This window comes from Delphinapterus leucas, chromosome 8 (genome assembly GCF_059928025.1).
Source record: "Delphinapterus leucas isolate spDelLeu-1000000601 "Yukka" chromosome 8, BTC_Dleu_Yukka2, whole genome shotgun sequence".
NCBI classification, from domain to species: Eukaryota; Metazoa; Chordata; class Mammalia; order Artiodactyla; family Monodontidae; genus Delphinapterus; species Delphinapterus leucas.
Window position 1 is genome coordinate 21893388 of NC_143136.1, and position 23042 is coordinate 21916429.

The window sequence follows — 23042 nt, forward strand, 5'->3', positions numbered from 1 at the left end:
CTCAGATGGAATTAATGGCCTAATCTTCAGTAGGAAATGACACGTCATGATGATAAATGCTGGATGATTTTAGACCAGGTGGGAGAAATCCAACCCATCCCAGGGTGTTCCCATTGTTGCCTCTCCCATTCCACAGCCCCCCCAGCTCACCCTTCTTCTGAGCCTGGATCTCATTCCTCTCTGTGATGGAGCAGACATGAAAGCCACTCTCTTTCAGCCTGAGCCTCCAGAATTTGTAATAAACATGAAAAGAACCAGCCACTGGGCATCCAGGGGAAGGGGCGATGGAGTCCAAAATAGTAAGTGAGGCGGAGCTTGAAAGGTGTAGAAGACGTGGGGAGAGAAAGGGGAGGGTAAGAGTACTGCAGGAGGGCCGTGTGCTCATTCTCCTCCTGATACATGGAGCACCCAAGTCATATCTCTCTGCCCCTCGATGGCTTTGGGACAACATCCTGAATGTGTGAAACTTCGCTAGGGTCCGGAGCATCGTCCGTTCAGAGAAGGTGAGGAGGTGATAGTCAAAGATGGTGGTGGGGCCTGAAACTCTCACAACACTTTTCTTTTCTTTTTGTAACATATAAAATAGCCCGTATGCTTTTAATTTATTTTTTACATCTTTATTAGATGATAATTGCTTTACAATGTTGTGTTAGTTTCTGCCGTACAACAAAGTGAATCAGCTATATGCATACATACAGCCCCACATCTCCTCCCTCTTGTGTCTCCCTCCCACCCTCCCTATCCCACCCCTCTAGGTGGTCACAAAGCACCGTATTACAACATTGTTAATCAACTAGACTCCAATATAAAATAAAAAGTTTTTTAAAAAAAGATGGTGGTGGGGAAACCTACTTCCTGGCCATCCAATGGACTTTGGAAAACACCATCACTGGGAACCATTAAACGGCATAGAGCCTCATTTTAGTGTTTGCCTACCCAGCTGGAGAAAAATACAAAATAGTATGTCTGATCCCCTCTGAGGTCTGGTAGAACAGATTAGGTAGGATAGAGAGAAGACTTGTGTAGGTTACATCATTACCATCTCCAGCCCAAGGTGACTTCTCCAGTGGCCAAAGGGACACTCTGAGTAGGAGATCATCTCTCTGGAGTTCCCTTGATATGTAAATTATGTTCATTAGTCTTAGGGACATCTGAATTTCCCGTTACCCATTCTATTGTTACTCTCAGACTTGGACTTCCCCTAAGGTAGAGAGTGAAGGCAAGGGCTTTATTGGCTTTCCATCAGAGGAGTAGGGTCTCTCATGGACATCACAGTCTGCAATAAAAGAGTCCTCTAAGTACTCCAGGCAGTGACTGTGGGACTTTAAAGTTTATGTCAACTACATAACTCCCTATGTCTGTTATTCCCAGCCCATTTCTCTGTAGTTATCAGTAAAATCCTAAAAAAAGAAACAGGTTTGAGGGTGGGTGAGGAATGTGGAAGGAAGGGGGGGAATCTGGAGGCCTGGCCCGTTGCAAAGCTTCTAGGACAATGGAGAAATCATAAAGTCAGGTCCACGGGTCCTGTGGAAAGAGATTAAGCAGTGTCATACCGGGGCAGAGAAGCTGGCTGCGGTTTCCTGGTTGGTGGCCCACAGTGAGTCCCTCAAGAATTTGACATCCCTTTCCCAGAACTGCACAGGACACCCTTTATCAAAGTCCTGAGCCCTAATTCACCCTAGCAATCATACACAGGGATTAGCCAACCTTCTGAGTTTCCACTTTCTGTTCCTGTCCTAACTGGTCATTCTCTTTCACTGCTGTTTTGTGAAACAACTTTTAGTTACACAACTGGCTGTACATGCTGCAATTTGAACATATACAGAGAATATCTTTGCAATGCTTTACTCCCACAAGTTTGTGGTTGACAAGTATCGTTTCAGCTAACATTTTTCCACTTAAATTATTAAGGGGCTTCTCCTCCCTTGGTCTTCCCTTCCTTTTCTCTTCCTCCTCCCCCTTCTCCTACTTGCCTTTCTCCTTTGATCTATGAGATGGCTGGTTCGATTACCATGCAGTGTGGCATTAATCTTTTTTCTCTTTGCAAATGCATTTTGAGCAAATCCTATGATAGCAATTGAGAGATCACATTTAGAAAAGCTTCCAAAATCTTAAACCCTTCAGTTAATAAATCTCACAAGCCCTGTAATTTATAGATGGGATTAGAACATTCCAGCCTCTATTTGGACTCTGTTTTTCCAACTCTCAGGGGTAATGAGATGATGAATGAGTTAATATTTGTTCAAGGATTTGAAGAAAAGCAATGTCTTTAAATGCTTATGTATTTTGACCTCAAATTTCATTCCCACCGAATTCCCTTTAAGTGAGGACAAAGAAAAAGACAATGTAAAGCAATGTAAAACAACGTAAAGCAATTCTCTCTACTCCCCTAACTTGCAGAACTTCACGGAGGAGGACAGGAAGTGCCCATGGATGACAATTCTTGTTCAAAAATGATTCTTGCTGGACCTAAATGAAGGATGCAATCTCCAGATATCTCCTCAGTAACCACTAGCTCTTTCTGGGTAAGTCAACTTCACTCTGACAGCCAGAGTCATCCTCATGTCCAGTGGTGTGATCCTTCACCAGAGCTTCTCTCTCCCAAGTTTATACCACTGTGTCAAAATTTCTGTCTTCTGTCTCTCAAAGCCGAGATAGATGACCAACCAGCTACTCTGCTAAAGTAATTTGATCCAGGGTGTTAATTACTGTTAACATCTCAAAAAAGCTTTTCTAACAGTCATTATAGTAAGAAGAACAAATATAAAAACTAGAACAATGAAACAGTAATAATAGTATCATTCATCAAGTCCTGACCATGGGTGAAGGTCTGTGCAAAGTCTAGACATTATTTAATTAATCCTCAGAGCAGTCCTGTGAATAGAGATTATTACTATTGTCATTTTACATATGAGGCAGACAGGCTCAGAGAGGTTCATTAACTTGACCAAAGTCACACAACTAGTAAGCAACTGAGTTGCGATATAGGCTGTAAACCTCAGGGTTGTTTTAGGTTTATACATGATCTTCTCATCCCAAAAAGCCTTGTACAGGTCTTGCAAATAGAAGGGAATAAATGACTAAATTGAGTGGAATTATTTTCTATGTGATTTAGGGAAATCTCAATGTTCCAGGACAAAAAAGGAGTGAATATTGTTTGTATTTTAAGTCCTATGGCTGGATTAAGAAGAAGGTAATTCGGTGGCTGAGGAATTTTTCACTCATTCAACTGAGAGTTATCGAATGATCTTTTTATTTTATTTTTTTCCTGTGGCCTTTGAAGTCATATCACATTAAGGTACCTGACCACACTGGCAAATAACAGAAAATCTTAGTAGCATGAACCAAATGATCAAACATTCACTAGGCACACAGACTTAGTGGGCTCAGGCAGAAAGATGGATCCTGTCTTCAAGGAATGCAAAATCTAATAGAAAAAAGAAAGGCCTCAGTGAACTTCCCATGCCTGGTTTCATTTTCAAGTATGCCCCAGACCACTATGTGGGGAAACTCTGGAAGTGAATTCTAAGGGGATTTAGGACTCCTTCAAGATAAGTTCAAGAGATGTGAGTTTCTGCTTCTAGGTGAATTCCCCATTTCCCCCTATGTCAAGAAAGTGAGTCAATTCCAAAGGAATGTGGCCCTGTAATACATCCAGCAGGAAACCCACACAGATGGCTCCTTTACCTCCTCAAGTGAGAAGATGAAATGGAAAGTTGAAACGGTCATGATGCCAGGCCCAAAGCTGTGCTTTCACAAGCAAAGGCTGATTCTTGAGCTTGACTTGGTGTGAGTCTCATGGTACATGGACACTCCCTAAGGATCTGTCCCATAGCAATTGCCAACACCACCACCCCCTCCTCAAAGCTACTGCTCATCTCCTCTCGGGCCTCCTTCAGCTCAACTCAAAGAACATTACTGGGGAAGGCCCTGAGACCCATGAGCTGGATGAGTGTGGGGAATGCTAAGGTTAAAAAGGTAAGATTTGCAATAAATGCTGAAGAAGGTGTGGAGAAAAGAGAACACTTGTACATGGTTAGTAGGCATGTAAACTGGCGCAATGACTACACGAAACAGTATGAAGTTTCCTTAAAAACTAAAAATGGAAAAATGGAGCTACCGTAATGCCATACCATATTGCTACCAGTAGCAATCCCACTACTCGGCATACATCTGGAAAAGATAAAAACTCTAATTAGAAAAGATACCTGCACCCCAATGTTCATAGCAGCACCATTTACAATAGCCAAGACATGGAAGTAACCTAAATGTCCATCGACAGATGAATGGATAAAGATGTGGTACGTATATACAATGAAATATTACTCAGCCATAAAAAGTATGAAATAATGCCATTTGCAGCAACATGGATGGTCCTAGAGATTATCATACTAAGTGAAGTAAGTCAGACAGAGAAAGACAAATACCATATGATATCACTTATATGTGGATTCTATCAATAAAATATGACACAAATGAACTTACCTATGAAACAGAAATAGACTCACAGGCATAGAAAACAAACTTATGCGTACCAAAAGGGAAAAGGAGCAGTGGGAGGGATACATTAGAAATATGGGATTAACAGATACAAACTACTATACATAAAATAGATAAGCAACAAGGATTTACTGTATAACACAGGAAACTATATTCAATATCTTGTAATAACCTATAATAGAAAATAATCTGAATATATATAAAACACTGAATCACTTTTCTGTATACCTGAAACTAACACAATATTGTAAACCAACTACACTTCAATTTAAAAAAATAAAATAAAATAGAAAGAAAAGATTTGTCCCCTGTGGTGGTCGTCCATCCCCAGTGATTTCCAGGGAAAGGTTCCCAGAGGATGAAGCGCAGAAGACTTGTTGGTTCACGGGTCTTTCTATGTGGTTAGTGGAACCACTTAAAAATTTGCAACAGGGTGGTCTGTGAATGCTGCCTTAATTCAACTTTGCAGGAGCCTGTAGGTTGGTCAGGGACTGGTTACTGTTCTTGCACTTCTTGCATCTCTCTTCAGACCAGACACAAAGTGAACTAAAAGAGAGATTCATGTTTTCTTTTTTGTTTTTTACTGAAGAGTTGAATAGATACCATGGGGCAATGGAGACCAGGGCTGGGAATTGTGATCTCATCTGATTAACCCATCTCCTTGTATGGCAGTCATGAGGAGGACCTCACAGGGGTTAGAATGCATCCTGTTTCTGACTATTCCCTCTTCCCAGCCTTCCTCGTGTGGTTCTGTGTTCCCCCTCCCCCACCCACTCCTCACCAAGAAAGAAATTATTTTGTTTTATAAAACTTCAGACTTCAGGTTTGGGTCAAAAGCTAGTTGACTCTACCTCAATTTTGGTGACTCCAAAGGGGCTGGTGGATGAGATGAGATCTTTTGGAAGGCTGAGAGAAAGAGAAAGTTCACTCTTTCCATCACTGAGGTGGAAAATTAGGGCTCATCTAATTTCCTGATGAATTATGTAAGAGCAAGCACACTTGGCCACAGTATTTGTTTCCTTCTGAGTGGAGTACAGGTTCGCTGCAAGTGAGAAAAGCCTTTCCTTCCTTTTAAGCCGACTTCAACCTTATTCTTTATGAAGTAATTTTTCTGGTATTGATTCTCTAATTCTCATCTGGATCCTATCAGCTCACAATACAAGGAAGAGCACAGTATGTGAGAACGGTCTGCATAGCTGTTTGAACCCGTGGCACCAGCTTCGTCCAGACTCATGATACCTAAATCCTGCCCCATACAAAGTTTGTATATATGTGGAAAATTCTCTGTTCATCCTGCCACTGTTCAGTAGAGTGTTTTAAGTGCCACATGAGATACATAGAGGTATGGGTGGATGGAGTGAAGAGAGATTCTAACCCTGCAATTAGGAAAGGTTACTTAGCCATTGAGGGCAACATTGGAACTGGGCTTTATTGAAGAAGTAGCATTTTATCCAAAGGAGATGAGGTGGTGAGTAGCTGGCAAGAGTGGGTGTACTTAGGACAGCAGGAGAGAAAATACCCAGAAACATTAAAAATAACGACTTACACTTATTAAGAACTTACTATGTACTCGGGGATATGGTAAGCAATTTATATATGTAAACTTATTTAACTTTCATGACAATGGTAACATCTTAAGTGCAATTAGGGAGGACATTATGTAATTGGATTGGATGTAGCAGAAGAAGAGGGAGGAATTAAGAAGTGAGGCTAAAACGATGGACTGGAGCCATATCCCAGGAAACCCGGTCCTGTTAAGTAATCAGCACTTTGTTTTTCCTGTAAGAATCCACAGAGCTTTTGTGTTTGTTTTTAACAACGTAGTAACGTGGTTGGTATTGTGCTTGAGGACAATAGCTGTGGTTGCCACATGAAGGATGGGTTGGAGGGGAGAAAAACTAGCACAAAGACCAAATGGAAAGGTTGGAACAGAGGGAACCTGGGGAGAAGGAAAGGAAGGGGTGGGTATGAGAAACATAACACACTGTCTCACTCACATATTCATTCAACAAGCACTTATTAGGAGACTCCTCTATGGTAGGAGTTGAGGCTCTGTGCAAAGTGTCTGAAAATCAGATTATGAGGACCTGGTGGGGAATGAGTTACAATGAGGAGTTGAAGATGATTTAGTTTGGGGTCCCAAGGTATCCCAAGGAGGTGACATCATCATCCAGGAGTGAAAACATAAGAAAAGGAAGGAACAGGAAAAATATGACTTATGTTTCTTCATTGCACTACAGTTTTTCTGTACACCCCTAAAACACTATTTTTCATTATGTTCCTCCCCTGACCAAAAAAGGATTCCCTATCGTTTGCTTTCAGGTTGGCCTTCAAGCCTCCGCGCTCTGGCTGCAGTCTCCTCTTCCTATCCTACCTGCTCCTCTGGGCTGTTCAACAAGCACCCTTCGTCCCAGCCAGGCCAGTTTATTTATATTCCTCCTGATATTAACTTCAGGGTTTGGTGCATAGTGACTCCTCTTCACCTAAAAATTATCCACCCTGGGCTTCCCTGGTGGCGCAGTGGTTGAGAGTCCGCCTGCCGATGCAGGGGACACAGGTTCGCGCCCCGGGAGGACCCCACATGCCGTGGGGCGGCTGGGTCCGTGAGCCATGGCCGCTGAGCCTGCGCATCCGGAGCCTGTGCTCTGCAACGGGAGAGGCCACAACAGTGAGAGGCCTGCGTACCGCAAAAAAAAAAAAAAATTATCCACCCTGAAATCTCAGATTAGAGTCCTGTTTCCTCCTTTAATATCTTGGACCCAAAGCCCAAAGCCTCCTCTAACCATTCCAACCTCCAGGGATGGCTCCCTCCTTTGTAGGTGCCTTATTTCCACCAATGGCTCTGCGAGTTTCTTGTGAAAAAAGGGTGCCTGCTCCATACATCTTTGGTTCCCTGACACAATACCTGCACTAACTGTGGTGAGTTTGTAAGAATCCTGAAAGCCACCATGTTGCGGGAGAGACCGCCAGGGTGAAGTTCCCTTCTCTTTTGGAGCTGGTTCCTCACATTCCTTTGGATGCACCAATTCCTCATGGCTGCGTGTAGCTCTGACTTTGAAAATCACCTCCAGAAACAGCGCTGTGTTTATCAGCAATCACACCACACACAAGTTCCTTAGATAAGGACATGACTCATTTCCCGCTTCGGGGTTTAAAGATATATTTCACTGGTTGCTGGTGTTATCTTTTGAAAGAAAGAAAATTAAGGATTCTTCCCCAAACACACTGGACAAGCTTGAAAATAAATGAATTTTGCATGTTTCCCACCCTTCCACCCAAATTCTAAATGTGATATCTGCTAATAAAAGGATTTAGTGTTCACAAAGAAAAATAATGTCTTAGATGGCCTCAAACAATGGATAATGTTACTTCTATGACTAGTTATAGCCGAGAGAGTTGAGAAAAACATGTTCCTGCGAACATGAGTTTCAAAATTAATTGCAACTGAGCAAAAACCCCAAAGCAATTTGAACTTTTAGTTCTAACTGCTGTAATTAGGTGCCTAATGCCAAAAAGAAAATTGGTTTAGTGGCTTTCCGGGAAATCACGGAGTATATTACGTATTTCAGTCCTTTAAGCCCCAAGAAGACTGTTTTTATGAATGCATTGATTTGTATTTATTTGTTAAAATGAAATAAAGTTGAATAAGCTTGAAATAGCTAGGGAACAAATATTCAAGACATACATGGACATTATAAGTTAAGTGTCTTCTGTGTATAAACGTTTTATATATATTTGTGTATGTGTGTATGTGTTAGTATTTATTGAGTGTCTGATTTGCACTTATTATATATCAGTTTGCTTAGCACCGGGGGATGCACATAGGGATTATACATTCAAAACCTCCATGTCAGGGCTTCCCTGGTGGCGCAGTGGTTGAGAGTCCGCCTGCCGATATAGGGGACACGGGTTCGTGTCCCGGTCCGGGAAGATCCCACATGCCGCGGAGTGGCTGGGCCCGTGAGCCATGGCCTCTGAGCCTGTGCGTCCAGAGCCTGTGCTCCGCAACGGGAGAGGCCACAACAGTGAGAGGCCCGCGTACCGCAAAAAAAAAAACAAACAAAAAACATATTGATGATATGTTTCTCAGGCCGGCTAGTACGTACACGGTTATTCATTGTATTCATCTTTAGACTTTTTTGCGTGACTTAAGTGTTTTATAATAGAACTTTAAAAATGACCAATTCCTTCTGCAGATTTTTGTGAATTCTTAGGTATCGTATGCTTTTGTGCTTACCTCTGACTCCAATATCCTGCTTCTGCTGCGTGTATTCTATCTGGGAAATCATTCCACCATGCTGATGTGGTCGCCCCGCTTTCATAATGACTCAGTGCAGACATGAAATTCAGCCCCTTGCCTTGATTTACACAAACACTGAACCCACAAATGAATGCAAGTAGTCTAAACAGTTTGCAGAGATAGAGGCATGTACTTCTCAAGAACGTAAGCAACTTAAAATGCAATGTTGCTCCTCTTAAAGAACTTCTGGCCATTCCACCAGGAATGTTGTCACTGCCAGACTATGCAGCATCCTAACCTTTCCCACTCCTTGCTGCCTCCTTCCTTCTCTTCCTCATTCTTCCCTCCCAGGCTGCCTTTAAGAACTCCAGATTCTTCTGCTCTATTATGAAGAACAATTTTGATTTTTTCAGTCTTGATTTCCAACCTCACATTACAGGCATGGAATACATATTTGTTGAAAAATGAATAAAACCTGATTCCTGGCCCACTCACAGATGTCCAAAACCCACCCAAATTTCTAGTCTATGAACAACAACGGCCTGGAAAAAACCTGACATTTATTTCTATGGGTGCTAATCCCCTCAGGAGGAATTGTGGTTTTAAGTAATAATTTTCCATTTTCTCCATTATATGTAGTAAATTATGACCCCATTAAGGAGTTTCAAATCTACTTAGGTAGACAGGACATCTATGTCTGATATAAAAGTTTAAGGCATATAAGAGTAGAGGTGAAGATTATAGGAATTTGGAGGAAGGAATCATTGCTGACGTTTAAAGGAGTTTGAAAAGAATGGTTAAGGAGGTAACATTTCACTGGTACTTGAAATAAGGGTTAGACTTAAATTACTGGAGAGAAGAGGGCATTCTAGGCTGGGAGAAATTTGTGAGCAACGGAAAGGAATAAGAGAGAGTTTATCTTTAGGATAAATCCATTAGTAAACCCATAAAGAACTGGTAAAAAGGGAAGGATTGGAGTTGTGTGTTTGTGTGCGTGTGTTTGCACATTGTTATGTTTTAGAGAAGAGCATGATTGTAAATGAAATTGCCATGCGTTATGGACTAAATTATGTTTCCCCAAAATTTGTATGTTGAAACCTTAATCCTCAGTGCCTCAGAATGTGACTGTATTTTGTAGATGGGCCCATTAAAAGGTGATTAAGTTAAAACGAAGCCTTTAGACCCTAATCCAATCTGACTGGTATCCTTATAAGAGGACACGAGGATATACAGAGAAACACAGGGGCACAGGCACATAGCACACAGAATAAAGGACCATGGTCACAGGACCATGTGATGACACAGCAAAAGGGTGACCACCTGCAAGCCAAGCAGAGAAGTAGCAGAGGAATCCAACCCTGCTGATACATAGGTCTTGGACTTCCAGCCTCCATAACTGTTAAAAAATAAATTACTGTTGTTTAAGTCACCCAACCTGTGGCATTTGTTACACTCTAGCAAACTAATACACAATAAGGTCTTGGAATAAGAGAAAGGGATGGAATTACAAATAGAATAGCAGCCTTCTGGTAAAACTAAAAGACATATCAGTCTCTGAGAAAGTACAGTTTTGAAGTTAAAATAAGAGAAGATGGAGTTAATACCAGATGACCTAAACCTACTTAGATTATTTGGCGGGGTGGGAAATGTCAAGATTTAAAACTGGATATACACACTGCTATATTTAAAATAGAAAACCAACAAGGACTTACTGTATAGCACAGGGAACTCTGCTCAATATTCTGTAATAACCTAAGTGGGAAAAAAAATTTGAAAAAGTATAGATACATGTGTATGTATAACTAAATCACTTTGCTGTATACCTGAAACTAACACAACATTGTGAGTCAACTATACTCCAATATAAATTAAAAATTAAAACACCAACTAAGAAAACCAAAAATACTCCTGGAACATGTGAAAGTTCAGTCTGGAAAAAAAAAAAACAGACTTCAATATAATAAAAAGACTAAACTCAAACTATTTGGTGTGTATTTGTATATTAAAATTTTATAATTTTCTCTAACTATGCCTGACTGATTGGAATAAGATATTATAGGACTGAAGTTGGGAAAATTGTCATAGACGGGAGGTTGAGGGACATAAGGGATTCTTTTGTTTACTTATTTATTTTTGTGGTACGTGGGCCTCTCACTGTTGTGGCCTCTCCCGTTGCGCTCCGGACGCGCAGGCTCAGTGGCCATGGATGACGGGCCCAACCGCTTCGTGGCATGTGGCGTCCTCGCAGACCGAGGCACGAACCTGTGTCCCCTGCATCGGTAGGTGGACTCTCAACCAGTGCGCCACCAAGGAAGCCCCTCCCACGGATTCCTAAATGTAAGATATCCCCTTTGGAACGATTGACTCTGGCTTCCACTTGGTAGGAGGCAATGGAAGCGAAAAAGAGGCAAATAGTCTGAGAGAGAGAATCAGAATTGATATACTGAAGGTCATGATGAGTCCATAGAGGAATTTCAGTCAGTGAGAAAAGAAAGAGACAGACAATAAAGAACCTGTGATTACAGAGGGAATGATTTGGATTTAAAATCTTTCTGGGATTTTTGAGCATTACTTTAGTTTTACTTCTGCTTGTCATGTTAAATGAGATGATGATTTCCAAAGGTATAAATGCAATCAATACATTGGTAGTCATCTAATAATTAAATCATTAACAATAAAAATGACAGGTAATCCAACATGATAGCCATTCTCCTTGTATGCCCTGATTAGATCCAGAATCTGGTATTACTGCTTTATTTTGAAAACTGTGCTTCAACCACTACCATCAAATGCATTAATAAAACAACGTTTAAATTTTGTTTAGGAGAAGACCTATGAGATAATTCTAAATAAAACGAAAAATTTGAAGTATTATCCAGAGCATTTAAGTCTCTTTAAAAATTGAAGTATAGTTGAAGTATAATATTATATAATTTACAGGTTTACAATATAGTGATTCACATTTTTTAAAGGTTATACTCCATTTATAGTTATTTTAAAATATTGGCTACATTCCCTGTATTGCACAATATATCCTTGTAGCTTATTTTATACATAGTAGTTTGTACCTATTAATCCCCTTCTTCTATATTGCCCTTTCCCCCTTCTCTCTCTCCACTGGTAACCAGGAGTTTGTTTTCTACATCTGTGAGTCTGCTTCTTTTTTGTTATATTCACTAATTTGTTGTATTTTTTAGATTTCATATATAAGTGATATCATATAGTATTTGTCTTTCTCTGTTTGACTTATTTCACTTAGCACAATACTCTCCCGGTCCATCCATGTTGTTGCAAATGGCCAAATTCGTTCTTTTTTATGGCTGAGTAGTATTCCATTGTGTGTGTATGTGTGTGTTCATGTATCACACCTTCTTTATCCATTCATCTGTTGATGGACACTTAGGTTGCTTCAGTATCTTAGTAATTGTAAATAGTGCTGCTAGGAACATTGAGGTACATGTATCTTTTCAAATTACTGTCTCTGTTTTTTTTTTTGCTTTTTTTTTCCAGAAATATGCCCAGGAGTGGAATTGCTGGGTCATATGGTAGTTCTATCTTTAGTTTTTTGAGAAACATCCATCCTATTTTCCACAGTGACCGCACCAATTTACATTCCCATGAACAGCGCATGAGGGTTCCCTTTTCTCCACATCCTCACCAACATTTGTTATTTGTGTTCTTTTTGATGATGGCCATTCTGACAGGTGTGAGGTGACATCTCATTGTGGTTTTGATTTTCATTTCCCTGATGGTTAGTGATGTTGAGCATCTTTTCATGTGCCTGTTGGCCATCTGCATGTCCTTTTTGAAAAAGTGTCTATTCAGGTCTTCTGCCCATTTTTTAATTGAGTTGTTTGCTTTTTTTAATGTTGAGTTATATGAGCTGTTCATATATTTTGGATCTTAACCTCTTATCGGCCATATTATTTACAAATATTTTCTCCCATCCAGTAGGTTGTCTTTTCATTTTGTTGATGCTTTGCTGCGAAAAAGCTTTCAAGTTTAATTAGGTCCTGTTTGTTTATTTTTGCTTTTATTTCCTTTGTGTTAGGAGGCAGATCCAAAAAGATATTGCTACAATTTATATCAAAGAGTATACTGCCTATGTTTTCTTCTAGGAGTTTTATGGTTTCCAGCAGAGCATTTAAATTTTAAGTGATCCAAGGAAAATGTCACTGACAAAATTCATTCTTTCATTCCAAAAATACTGGTGGCATGCCACGTACAAGGCACCATGCTAGGTCCTGTGGGAGATAACATGAAAAGTCCTACTCTCAAGGGCAGAAAGATAAGGAGCAGATACCCATGAGACAGATCACCCAGTTTTCTTCCCTTCTGCTGAAATATTTGGAGAAGGAATGTCCTAACAAGCCCTGGCTATACCCAATGAGAAAACGGATTGGTCCAGGAATGGTTATGTGATCAAAATTAGACCAATGGTTCCTTTCTTTGGGAATTTTGACTTTAGCTGCTGAAGCTATATGATGTAAAACTCAGGATCTAGGTTTTATACCCTGTAGAAAAAGCTGTTTTGCCTTAAAAAAATGAGGTCAACAGGCAGAGAGAATCAGAGACGAGATGGAGATGATTTGTTGCTGTACATATCCCTGGTTTCCAGGAATTTGAGACCTTTCTGTTCCTTGGCATTTTAATGGTTTAGCTAGCTCTTCTTTGGGTAGTAACTCAGAATCCTTTCTGTATGTTCCCCTTTAAGACTTAAGCCTATTTGAGTTGGGTTCTATCACTTGAAACAAGAAACTCCAAATGAATATAGTGAAATAAGAGATGTACACAAATAACCATAGTCAAATAATATGTCATAAAATAAACCCCAAATTATGTGGAACTTTAGAGGAGGGGCAGATAGCTCTGGGGTTATCAAGGGTTACTGAAGAAGGCTCCTCTCCAGAAGCCAACTGTGGGTTTTTTTCCCTCCATTCGACACCAGAGCCCTCTGGCCAGTCCTATCCAGTCTCTCCTTTTTCTTCTTTGCTCAAGGTGCCAAGGGTTGAACCTGTTCTCCACTTTGGTTTAGAGCTGACATCATCTTATTTGTCCTTTAAAGTTCTCCTACATGGATTCAGGGTAGGATACAGTCATATTTCTCTTCCTTGCTACCCCCAAATGGGAAAGTTCAATAGCCTTTTGTTCTCTGGGTTTTTTCTTCTGTGAGTTTATGCTAACTAGGGGAGGAATGAAACAGAATAATAAACTGACAACATGGCAAAGTTGCTGTGCTAAATATCTCCTTTTGCCCCTTCAGATGTACCCTCTATTCTTCTCTAGCCAGCTCTCTGTGTTGGGAGGATAACCTGTTTACCCCACATTAATGGGCTCTCTTACCCTTTGGCTTCTAGTTGGATTTTTAAATATGAAATAGTGACAGCAGTTCAGGATAAGGAGGTCAGTGTATTTATTCCTGTGACTTCTATCTTACAATGTCACTAAGGTTGGATACTTCCCTTATCACAGCACATTTCAACTCAAGGCATCAATAAACCATGGTCAATGGGCCAAACCCAGCCTGCCACCTGTTTTTCTGTGGCCTTGAGGTGCATACATTTTTAAATGGTTGAACCAAAAATTTTTTAAAGAATACTATTCCATGGTTCATGAAAATTACATGAAATTCAAACTTCAGTGTCCATAAATGAGGTTTTATTGGGAGATAGCCATGCTCACTCATCTACATATTGTGTCTGGTTGCTTTTGCTCTACAATGGCAGAGCTAGGTTGTTGAGACAGAGGTAGAGATGAAACTCACAAAGACTGAAATATTTGCTTATCTGGGCACTTATAGAAAAATTTCCTCTACATGACTCTCTCCTTCCAAGTTCTAGTAGCTGTTCCCTCCCCTTCTCCCTCCTCTCTTCAAGTGTGTGTGGAGGGGGCGTGGGAGGAGTTGTGGAAACCCTGGGGTGTTGAGCTACATTTTGTGGTTTCCAGACACTCTGCCCCTCCCCACCATTTAAAATAGTTCTTTTAGATGGCCAACAGGTACACATAAAGATGCTCAATGTCACTAATTATTAGAGAAATGCAAATCAAAACTACCATGAGGTAGTATCACACAACAGTCAGAATGGCCGTCATTAAAATGTCTACAAATAATAAATGCTGAAGAGGGTGTGGAGAAAAAGGAACCCTCCTGCACTGTTAATGGGAATGTAAATTGGTGCAGTCACTTATGGAAAACAGTATGGAGGTTCCTTAAAAAACTACAACTAGAGCTACCATATGATCCTGCAATCCCATTCCTGGGCATTTATCCAGGAAAGATGAAAAATTTGATTAGAAAAGATACATGTACCCCAATGTTCATAACAGCGCTATTTACAATAGCCAAGACATGGAAGCAACCTAAATGTCTATCAACAGATGAATAGATAAAGATGTGGTATATATATATATATATATATATATATGTGTACATATATATATATTTATATACATACATATATACATACACACAATGGAATACTACTCAGCCACAAAAAAGAATGAAATAATGCCATTCGCAACAACATGGATAAACCTAGAGATTATCATACTAAGTGACATAAGTCAGAGAAAGACAAATACAATATGATATCACTTATATGTGGAATTTAAAAAAATAATACAAATGAACTTATTTACAAAATAGAAATAGACTCACAGACATAGAAAATAAACATGGTTACCAAAGGGGATAGAGGTGGCAGGGGGAGAGATAAATTAGGAGTTTGGGATTAACATATACACAGTACTATATATAAAATAGGTAAACAACAAGGACCTACTGTGTAGCACATGGAACTCTACTAAATATCTTGTAATAACCTGTAATGGAAAAGAGTCTGAAAAATAATATATATCTATATGTATAACTGAATCACTTTGCTGTACACTTGAAATTAACAAAACATTGTAAATTAACTATACTTCAATTAAAACATTTTTTTAAATAGTTCTTTTATTAAACCCTTCTCAGATGATACTAATTTGGGTGTGCCATCTGCTTGTACTGACTGATAACTCTTACAGACAGAACCTTAAAAAACAGAAGTCACAGTGCCCTAAGTAGTCATGCTTCTCTAGTGAGTCAGTAGCTGGAGGCTTAGCTGGACTCCAGTTCTCTATTTTTCTTCCAAATGGTAGAAGTCATAGAACTTCTTCATTACTCCTTTAGTCACCGTCTTCCAGAAAGGCCACGTGGGAGGAAAACACTCTTCCTGAGCTTCACTGGATGTGGTCATTTTTGCATGCAACTCCTGAGACTATGGAACTGCCTTACAACCACCAGATGAGATCCTGCTGGCCTGCAGGGTATGGCAGAGCAAGAGAAAGCTCTGGTCCATGACCACGACAGAGTCACTGATTCACCCTGGCATCGCCTTATTTTTGGCCTGCGTATTATTTCAAATAATCAATCACCAATTCTTTAGCTATTTCTAGTGCACTGTTCTGTTACCTTTAGTAGAAAGAATCCTAACTGATACAGCTTCCAATTTATTGACTCATCTCTTTCTCTCCTTGTGGGGTACACAGGGTTTTATCTACAGTATTTTGACATAGTTGAATGGTGGGCTGAGAGGCCTATTTCTCTTCTTTTCCAGGAAAGCCTTTGCTTTATGTCACATAGGCTTTGTTTGTTGTCATGCAGAACTGATGACCCCTCCCACTCTCCCTCTTTAGTATTTAGTTCAAGGAACTTTAGAGCTGGAAATGGCCGTAGAGGGCGTCCTTTCCTGGGCTTTTCAGAGTGAGTCCTCAGTCATCTCAGTCCCAGCAGGTTTTCTCAGCCACAGAAATGTGTATGTCTGTGTGTGTTTAAATTGCGTTTTACTTGTTTAAGCTTCTGAGTAGATTTTATTTGCACAAATGATTGTCCTTGCCAAAACCGTATCAAAACACGACACCAAAAACAACAAAAGGAGACTTGGAAACCACTATTGGAGTATCTCATGACTTCCAGTCCATCCCAACCCCATCGCCATGTGGTTAAATCTTGTTTTTATTCCTATGCACCAAGTATTTGTTAAGCATTAAAAAGTTATGGGATTAATTCTTTGTTCCAATCACTAATTTTGTTCAATCAAATCTTACTGAACACTTACTATTTTAGTATTATACTGGGTGCTAGAAATACAAGGACAACCATCTAATTGGAGGAGATAGACATGCAGAAAGCCAATTTCAATACAGTGTAATGTGTATTATAGAGCACCAACCATCTCAACAATGATAGAACCTCTTAGTGAAGGACTGCAATGCGCCAGGCCCTACCAGGCACTTTATATTTATTACCTCACTTAAATTTCACAACAACCCTGGGAAATAGATAGCTTTTTAATCTCCATATTATATAGCTGAAGGAACTGACAAGAGTTTGAGAAATATATTCCCCATCCTAAATATAAGAATTCATAGAGCTCCAAATATGTTGGAGCTATGTGCATATACCAGATCATTCATCCAGAAACATCTATTAAGGATGCTAGCAGCTATAATGGGTACATTATCACTTCCAATAATACGGCAATTTTGATATTTTAAAAAATATTTCAAGTGCAAAATGACTAATAATGCTGGTTAACGTAATATAAAATCATTTTCTTTTTCTAAATTTTAGTTTTTAAATTAGCATAGAATATAATTAACTCTTTGGGGGTGTTTCTGTGAATGTTAACACATGTATAGGTTTGTGTAACCACCACCCCTATCAAGATACAGAACAACAGTTCCATCACCCCCAAAACTCCTTTGTGCTGTCCCTTTGTGGAAATGCCTTTCCCCTGCCCTAACCCCTGGCAACCACTGATCTGTTTTCTGTCACTCTAGCTTTGTCTTTCTGAGAATGTCATTTAAACAGAACCACACAGTATGTAACATTTTGGGACTGGCTTCTGTCAGCCTAAATGCTTTTGAGATTCATTCCTAGTCTATGTGTATCGAGAATTAACTCCCTTTTATTGCCGATTAGCTCACCATTGCGTGGATGTGCTATAGTTTATTAACCCATTTACCTATTAAGGGACATTTAGGTTGTTCCCAGATTTTGTCAATTAAAAATAAAGTTGCTATAAGTTTTTGTGCACAGATTTTTGTGTGGACATAATATTTTATTTTTGCAGGGTAATTAAGAGTTGGGTTGATGGGTTATATGGCAAGTATATATTGAACTTCTTAAGAAATTGCCAATTGTTTTCCAAAGGGGCTGTGCTATTTTGCTTTTTCACCAGTGATATGAGAGTTTCCAGTTGCTCTAAATCCTTACCAGTACTTTGTATTGTCAGTATTTTTTTATCTTAGACATTCTATTAAGTGTGTAAAGTTATCTCATTTTGGTTTTAATTTAAATTCCCTAATGGCTAATGATTTTGAACATCTTTTCATCTATTTAATTGCCTTTCCTTTATGTTCTTTGGTGATATAAGTGTCTGTTTACGTTTTTGCCTGGTTTTTAATTGGGTTGTTTATTTTCTTACTGTTGATTTTTGAAGTGTTCTTTGTAGAGTCTGGATACAAATCCTTGCCGGATATGTGATTTGCAAATATTTTCTCCCAGTATGTAGCTTGTCTTTTTATTCTCTTAATAGTGTCTTTCACAGAGCAAACGTTCTTCATTTTGATAAAGTTCAATTCATCATTTTTTTTTTCTTTTATAGATTATGCTTTTGGTCTCGTGTCTGAGGACTCTTTACCTAATTCCATTTCTTGAAGATTTACTTCCATGTTTTCTTCTAAAAGTTTTAGTTTTATATTTAGATCTATGAGTTATTTAGTTAACTTCTTATAAGGGTTGAAGTTTAAGTCAAGGTTTGTTTTTACATAAGAATGTCCAATTGTTCCAGCACTATTTGTTGAATAGTGTTGAGTATCATATCTCCACTGAGTTAGATTTGTACTGTTGTGAAAAATCAGTTGACCTTTTTGTGTGAGTTTATTTCTGGACTCTTTATTCTGTTCCAGTGATCTTTGTGTCTGTCTCTTTGCTAATCGTACACTCTCTTGATTCCTGTAGATTTAAAGTAAGTCTAAAATTCAGTGTGATTCCTCCAAATTTATTATTCTTCTTTTTCAAAATTGTTTTGACTGTCTTAGTTCCTTTGTTTTTCCCTACACATTTTAGAATCAGGTTGCATGTATCTACAAAACATGCTACTGATAGCTTAATTGTAATTGCACTGTCTGTAGATCAATTTTTTACGTTTACTATGATGAACTTTTCAATCAGTGAACATGGTATGCATTTCCATTTCCTTAGGTGCTCTTTGATTTTTTTCATTAGCATTTTGCAGTTTTCAGCATACATATCCTGTATATATATTGCTAAATTTATGCCTAAGTACTCCAATGTTTTAGACCTGTTATAAATGTCATTGTTTTTTTGTTTTTGTTGTTTTTTTTGCGGTGCGCGGGCCTCTCACTCTTGTGGCCTCTCCCGTTGCGGAGCACAGGCTCCGGACGCGCAGGCTCAGCGGCCATGGCTCACGGGCCCAGCCGCTCCGCGGCATGTGAGATCTTTCCCGGACCGGGGCACGAACCTGTGTCCTCTGCATCGGCAGGCGGACTCTCAACCACTGCGCCACCAGGGAAGCCCAATGTCATTGTTTTTAAATTTCAATTTCCAATCGTTTATTGCTCATATGGAAATATGATTGATTTTTGTGTGCTGACCTTGTATCCTGTAACCTTGTTAAGATGTCTTATTAGTTCTATAAGTTTTTATTATAGATTCATTGGGATTTTCTAATGTAGACAATCATCACATCTGTGAAGAGGGACAATTTTATTTTTTTTTTCTAATCTGTATGCCTTTTATTTATTTTTCTTGACTTAATGCCCTGGCTAGGACTCCAACTTGCTCTCAAATAGGAATGATGAGAGTGGACCTCCTTGTCTTATTCCTTATCCTAAGGAGAGAACATTCAGTCTTCTACCTTAAATATGATTTTAGCTATAGATGATGATGATTTTGTAGATGCCCTCTATGAGATTCAGGAAGTTCTCTTCAATTCTTAGTTCGCTGAGAAAGTCTATTTTACCTTAATTCCTGCAGGATACTTTTGCCCATTAGAGAACTCTGGGCTGAGAGTTCTTTTCTTTGAAAATGTTGTTTTACTTCTTCCGGCCCGCATAGATTCTCATGAATAATCTGTAGTCTTTCGAATAGATGTTCCCTATAAGTAGCACATCATTTTTCTCTGGCTAATTTCAGGATTTTTATTTGTCTTTAAAGTTTAGTGATTTGATTATTATATACTCGGGCATGTTCGGGGAGTTTATTTTATTTGGGGCTTTCTAAGTTTAATGAATCAGTATCTTATGACTTTTGCTAAATTTTTGAAGTTTCCAGCCATTATTTTCTCAATTGTGTGTGTGCGTGTGTCTGTGTTTGTGTATCAAACTCTTTCTCTTCTTCTTCTGGGGCTCTGATGAGATAAATCTTTTGTATTGTCTCAAAGGCCACTGAGGCTCTGTCCGTTTTTTTGCCATTATTTTTTTTCTCTATGTTGCTCAGATTGGATCATTTCTGTCTCTATCTATATTCTATTTCTAGCTATATTCATATTCATTCCACCCTGCTATTGAGCTCATTATATGAGTTTTATTTTTACTTCAGTTATTGTATTTTGCATTTTTAAAATTTCCAGTCAGTTCTTCTTTGACTTTAGTAATGGCAAGAAAATAGAGAAAGAAATATAGGAAATGTGAAGCAAATAGAAAGTACGAGATAAAATGTTAGAAGTAAATCCCAATTTATTAGCAATAAACAGATAATATAAATGGGTGAAATTATCCAGTTAAAAGATAAAGATTATCACATTGGAATAAAATTCCATCTATATTCATTTACAAGAAGCATACCTAAAACATAAGAACACTACAAGATAGAAAGTAAGAGAATAATAAGAGAAATACTGGTTATGGTAGTTAATTCACTTTCTCTGGGGGAATTCAACCACCACATCATAAGAACACTCAAGCAGCCTATGGAAAAGCCCCTTGTGGGGAGGAAGTGAAACTTCCTGCCAGCGAGTAGCACCAAATAGCCAGCCAATGAGTCAGTTAGAAACAGATCCTGTTAGAAGTGGATCCTCAAGCCAAGCCTTCAAATGACCATATTCTTAGCTAATATCTTGACTTCAACCCAAAGCCAGAACTGTCCAGCTAAGTCCTTCCAGAATTCTTGACCCACAATATCAGAGAGGATAATAAATGGGAAATATATCTCAGGGCAATTTGTTATGTGGTCAAAAATAATATATTAAGCAAGTGTTATAAAAATGTAGCTGGTGTAGCCATATAACCACCAGACAAAATAGTTACATTGCTATAAGTAAATATGATAAATACTTAATGATTAGGAATTTGGGTTTATAGGAAAGAAGAGTTACGTGCACTTAATAATATAAACTCCAAAATATATAAAGCAAAAATGGACAGAAATATAAGCAGAAATTTAAAAATCCATTATGGTAGGAGATTTTATCATACCTCCATCCATAAATTATGTATAAAAGAGCAAAAAGTCAATAGGATAAAGGGGCTTTGAAGACACAATTAATATATTCAGTCTAATAAGCAATAACTGGGGCAATACCCATTTTTTAAAGCATGTATGGAACATTTACCAAACTTTGACCATATATCAAGATAAAGCAAGTCTACACATTTCAAAGAATTATTATAATAAAATTTATAAAGGAATATTGAAGAATATGCAGTAATTCAATATTTCCACATAGCTGGGGAATATATCTTAATTTACATGGCTCTATTTAAGAAGTACAAACATGTAAGAAACAAATTCTTTGGAAAATAGCTATTCCATTCACTCTGCCCATGCCTAAAAACTTTCCCACCACATTTCCTCTTTAGCACTAAAAGCATTTGTTAAAATGTCAATGTTATCTGGGAGGACTAACCCACAGGGATATCAGTCTTCAGACTCTTTAGACTCTTGTTTTGCCTAGCCAGAGCTCTGGCAGGAACTTGAGGTAATGTAATGGAGAATTAAGAGAGCATATTTTAATTGGGGAAAGAGGAGACAATTGGCATAGGTCCAGAACTTGGGTGTTGCCAAACCAGGGCACAGTTTTGCAAAAAGGGCACCGTATAGCAGTGAGGACACATGGTACTTAGATAGAAGCATACAGAAAGGAGGAAGGAGACATAGTATATTTCAGTGTCTATGTATCCTAACCTAATTGCTAAGCCAATCTGAACTAGGTTTGCAACTTTTTTTTTTTTTTTTTGCGGTACGCGGGCCTCTCACTGCTGTGGCCTCTCCCGTTGCGGAGCACAGCCTCCGGACGCGCAGGCTCAGCGGCCATGGCTCACGGGCCCAGCCGCTCCGCGGCATGTGGGATCTTCCCGGACCGGGGCTCGAACCCGCGTCCCCTGCATCGGCAGGCGGACTCTCAACCACTGCGCGACCAGGGAAGCCTGCAACTTTAAAAAAAAATAAATTTATTTATTATTTGTTTATATATGGCTGCATTGGGTCTTCATCGCTGTGTGCTGGGCCTTCTCTAGTTGCAGAGACTGGGGGCTACTCTTCATTGTGGTGACTTCTCTTGTTGGGGAGCACAGGCTCTAGAGTGCAGGCTTAGCAGTTGTGGCACATGGGCTCAGTAGTTGTGGCGCAGAGGCTTAGTTGCTCCACAGCATGTGGGATCTTCCCAGACCAGGGCTCGAACCCATGTCCTTCTGCATTGGCAGCCGGATTCTTAACCACTGCACCACCAGGGAAGTCCCCTAGGCCTGTTACTTATATGCAGACTTATATGTAGAGCCTTATCTGCATAAGGAGGTACAATGGCTGAAATGGAAGACTTTCCCTCTAATCACCAACATGTTTGCCCAGTCCTTGTGAGTGGACTTAACTGTATCCTTCTTTCTGCTCCTGCTAGGATAAAGCTTTCCCTGAACCACTTCTTTTTTTCTGCAGACTTTTCCTTTCTGCACTCTTGCCAGGCCCCTGGAGCTAGAATTTCTGTTTATTCTCTGTTCATTGGATGGGGTTTTAGCACCAATTCAGATTTTCATACTTTTTGGAACACCCCTGGAAAATTGAACTGATGTGTCCCAGATTGACATTATGTTTCATTGACCCCATGTTTTCCAAGCCACCTTGGTGAGTTTAATTTTGATTGGAAAGAGAGCCCAAGAGTTCAGCAAATCTCCTCGTCAGGCTTGGTCTATTCTTATTTTCCAAGTTGGAAGTTTCCCAACTTCCATGTTGGCCATTGTTGAGATCTTGTCATATCTTGCAGCTTATCCACCCATAAAACAACTTCTTAAAAAGGAAGAA